Source organism: Ranitomeya imitator, chromosome 5 (assembly GCF_032444005.1).
Source record: "Ranitomeya imitator isolate aRanImi1 chromosome 5, aRanImi1.pri, whole genome shotgun sequence".
In the NCBI taxonomy this organism is placed as follows: Eukaryota; Metazoa; Chordata; class Amphibia; order Anura; family Dendrobatidae; genus Ranitomeya; species Ranitomeya imitator.
The window spans coordinates 403,002,668-403,007,196 of NC_091286.1; the positions used below are offsets into that span (position 1 = coordinate 403,002,668).

The following is a 4,529-nucleotide window of genomic DNA, read 5'->3' on the forward strand; positions in this document are numbered from 1 at the left end:
ACTTCTGTTACCAATTTTGAACTGCATTTAGCCTACTTACTGATTTGGGCCTACTCACTGTGTCAGCCTCTCATTACAGTTGTACTCCACTGAACAAAGCAATGCCCCCTGGTTAGTCCTGTTACCAATTTTGAACTGCATTTAGCCCACTTTATTATTTGGGCCTATATCTGTGTTTCCTCCTCATCCTGCCCATTGCCCAGCCATTGATAGATGAGTCTGCTGGTACATTGACCCAGAACACTACATTCCCCGTGCACGCTACACAGCCAGAATGTGACCCTGCTGAAAGTCAGGTTCCCCTTCCCGCATACCATACCACCTTACACGGGGACAAAGAGGAAGGTGCAGATGAAAGTGCAGGTTCCTTCATCAGGTGTGGGGGGGATACTCGTTGGCAACATCACTGGCACAGGGCCCCTCATAGTACACAAAAGTGTCGCTGCCGGTGGGAGGCGCCCCCGCCGTGCAAACACACCGCCGTACTTTGAGGGGCCCTGTGCCAGTGCCAATGCCAACGAGTGGGCCCCCCCTGCTTGCTCAGGATCACAGCACTTGCAAAGTTTAAATACTTACCTCTCCCTGCTCCACTGCCGTGAGGCGGTCCAGATTTCCTGGGCCCACTAAATACTTGAACCAGCCCTACCCCCCACAACTTTAGCCAAATGACCCCCAATTTCCAATGCCTTACTATTATTATAAGGTAAATTAAGATTGACAAGCTTCAGTAACAAGAATGGATGTTTTTGCCATTAAAATGGGCACTGTAGGTGTTTTCCTGGCCTCCACTCACTGCCGGATATGCTTCCTCATTGACTTGCATCGGGATTCGTGTTTCGGTCGATCCCCGACTTTTCGCGATAATCGGCCGATTCCACTCGACTCGACTTTTGAGATAGTCGGGTTTCGCAAAAAGGGTATCAGTGTTAGGCCTTGGTGCGACACAAGTGCAAGACGATTTCTGGTTATGGCTTCTTGGCCTTCTGGCTAGGATGAAGGATCAGTGTCAGGCCTCGGGGCGGCACAAGTATAAAACCATTTCTGGTTATCGCCTTTTGGCTATGATTGATCGTCGTCTTCGCCGCCGACCAAGATCAATTGTAGTATCCATTCTTATCAGTTTAATATCTGATACGTCTCCTAATTGGAGACTATATAGTAAATGGATTTTCAGGACAGGGAGATGGAAAAAGAGCTTGCTCTGTTCACTCCAGGCATTGACCCGTTATTGTGGTGTCTCCGGGAACAGTGCACTCCTTCTCTGATCCGGCTTCCAAATACAGATTGAATTGAAATCAGCACACATTGTGTTTTAACCCATTATGTGAATTCTTTTTAGGGTCAAAGTTACACATTTCAGATGCCAAATGCATTTTGCTAGATTTAACTTGACCAATTGCAACATTTTGCGCGCGCATTGTTTGCACCTATGCATGTCAAGCATTGTATTGCATTCAACATGAAATCTATCAATCAATCAATCAATCTCTCTTTACTGGTTGTAACCGGTGTGTGAAGATGTGGACACGTATTTGGCCTTTGTTACAGTGTTGCAAATATATCATCTGCAAAGTTAGGCCCCTTGCTATCAGTACTTAGTGTTTTAATTTAAGTAACCCAGAAGTAGTTCTGCCATACATACCACGTTTGTGACAGCATGATTTCTTTTGTAAAACATTGTCTCCCTCTTGGGGACCACTGACTTTTACATTTGGTGTATATGTATTAAAAGAAATGAAACATTGTCTCTGTGCTGATCTTGAATACGCTGCCTATCTCCACCTGTGTGAGTATTCTAATGCTTTCTGGCAACCAGGTGCGCTGCCTGCATTAGATAGAATCTGCACGCGGAACCCTCACGTGTCACAATGGGCCCTTGGCCATGCTCCAGAACCCTCACATGTCATAATGGGCCCTTGGCCATGCTCCAGAACCCTCACATGTCATAATGGGCCCTTGGCCATGCTCTGGAACCCTCACGTGTCACAATGGGCCCTTGGCCATGCTCCGGAACCCTCGCGTGTCACAATGGGCTTGGAACCCTCACGTGTCACAATGGGCCCTGGGCCATGCTCCGGAACCCTCACGTGTCAAAATAGGCCCTTGGCCATGCTCCGGAACCCTCGTGGGTCACAATGGGCTTGGAACCCTCACGTGTCACAATGGGCCCTTGGCCATGCTCCGGAACCCTCACGTGTCACAATGGGCCCTTGGCCATGCTCCGGAACCCTCGCGTGTCTCAATGTGCTTGGAACCCTCACGTGTCACAATGGGCCCTTGGCCATGCTCCAGAACCCTCACGTGTCACAATGGGCCCTCGGCCATGCTCCGGAACCCTCGCGTGTCACAATGGGCTTGAAACCCTCACGTGTCACAATGGGCCCTTGGCCATGCTCCGGAACCCTCACGTGTCACAATGGGCCCTCGGCCATGCTCCGGAACCCTTGCGTGCCACAATGGGCTTGGAACCCTCACGTGTCCAAATGGGCCCTTGGCCTATAAAAAGCAGTGCGGTGGCAGTCCTCTTCAGTCTGCTGCTGGAACAGCGGCGGGCAGCATGGTGATAAGTAGGCAGCAGGGTCTACCGGCATCAGGAGAGCTAAGGGAAAACAGCTGCTCTCTTGTTTGTTTTTTCAATTTCTCTCTCGCACACCTCCTCCTGGCACTCAGTAAGTAGTGCCCATTGGAACAAAGAGGGGGGAGGGTTACAATAGGCGGGGTTATGCAGACTAAAAACGAGTGGCTCACAGCTTGAACATACAGCAGATCTGTCATTGTGAAGGCGTCCGGTTTGCTAAAATGTCCTCCTAAGGGCAATCTTTTGCTCCATCTCCCCAAAGGGTATCAGTGTTAGGCCTTGGTGCGGCACAAGTGCAAGACGATTTCTGGTTATGGCTTCTTGGCCTTCTGTCTAGGATGGAGGATCAGTGTCAGGACTCGGGGCGGCACAAGTACAAAACCATTTCTGGTTATCGCCTTTTGTCTATGATTGATCGTCGTCTTCGCCGCCGTCCAAGATCAATTATAGTATCTGTTCTTATCAGTTTACTATATAGTAAATGTAAATCTCCGGGAACAGTGCACTCCATCTCTGATCCGGCTTCCAAATACAGATTGAATTGAAATCAGCACATGTTGTGTTTTAACCCATTATGTGAATTCTTTTCAGGGTCAAAGTTACACATTTCAGATACAAAATGCATTTTGCTAGATTTAACTTGACCAATTGCAACATTTTGCGCGCACATTGTTTGCACCTATGCATGTCAAGCATTGTATTGCGTTCAATATGAAATCTATCAATCAATCAATCAATCAATCTCTCTTTACTGGTTGCAACCGGTGTGTGAAGATGTGGACATGTATTTGGCCTTTGTTACAGTGTTGCAAATATATCGTCTGCAAAGTTAGGCCCCTTGCTGTAACCCAGAAGTAGTTCTGCCATACATACCACGTTTGTGACAGCATGATTTCTTTTGTAAAACATTGTCTCCCTCTTGGGGACCACTGACTTTTACATTTGGTGTATATGTATTTAAAGAAAGGAAACATTGTCTCTGTGCTGATCTTGAATACGCTGCCTATCTCCACCTGTGTGAGTATTCTAATGCTTTCTGGCAACCAGGTGCGCTGCCTGCATAAGAAAGAATCTGCGCGCGGAACCCTCACGTGTCACAATGGGCCCTTGGCCATGCTCCGGAACCCTCGCGTGTCACAATGGGCTTGGAAGCCTCACGTGTCACAATGGGCCCTGGGCCATGCTCCGGAACCCTCACGTGTCACAATGGGCCCTTGGCCATGCTCCGGAACCCTCACGTGTCACAATGGGCCCTTGGCCATGTTCCGGAACCCTCGCATGTCACAATGGGCTTGGAACCCTCACGTGTCACAATGGGCCCTTGGCCATGCTCTGGAACCTTCACGTGTCACAATGGGCCCTTGGCCATGCTCCGGAACCCTCGCATGTCACAATGGGCTTGGAACCCTCACGTGTCACAATGGGTCCTTGGCCATGCTCCGGAACCCTCGTGTGTCACAATGGGCCCTTGGCCTATAAAAAGCAGTGCGGTGGCAGTCCTCTTCAGTCTGCTGGTGGAACAGCGGCGGGCAGCATGGTGATAGGTAGGCAGCAGGGTCTATACCCGGCATCAGGAGAGCTAAGGGAAGACAGCTGCTCTCATGTTTGTTTTTTCAATTTCCCTCTCGCACACCTCCTCCTGGCACTCAGTAAGTAGTGCACTTTGGAACAAAGAGGGGGGAGGGTTACAATAGGTGGGGTTATGCAGATTAAAAACGAGTGGCTCACAGCTTGAACATACAGCAGATCTGTCATTGTGAAGGCGTCCGGTTTGCTAAAATGTCCTCCTCATGGCAATCTTTTGCTCCATCTCCCCAAAGGGTATCAGTGTTAGGCCTTGGTGCGGCACAAGTGCAAGACGATTTCTGGTTATTGCTTCTTGGCCTTCTGGCTAGGATGAAGGATCAGTGTCAGGCCTCGGGGTGGCACAATTACAAAACCATTTCTGGTT

General features: G+C 49.3%; 1 non-coding gene across 1 annotated transcript; it reads left to right on the top strand.

Annotated features, from left to right (window-relative positions):
- Positions 1-1,068: 1,068 nt before the first annotated feature.
- LOC138640237 (U2 spliceosomal RNA) lies at positions 1,069-1,259 on the top strand. The gene has a single exon (XR_011313739.1). It is a non-coding gene; the product is annotated as a U2 spliceosomal RNA (small nuclear RNA).
- Positions 1,260-4,529: the final 3,270 nt, after the last annotated feature.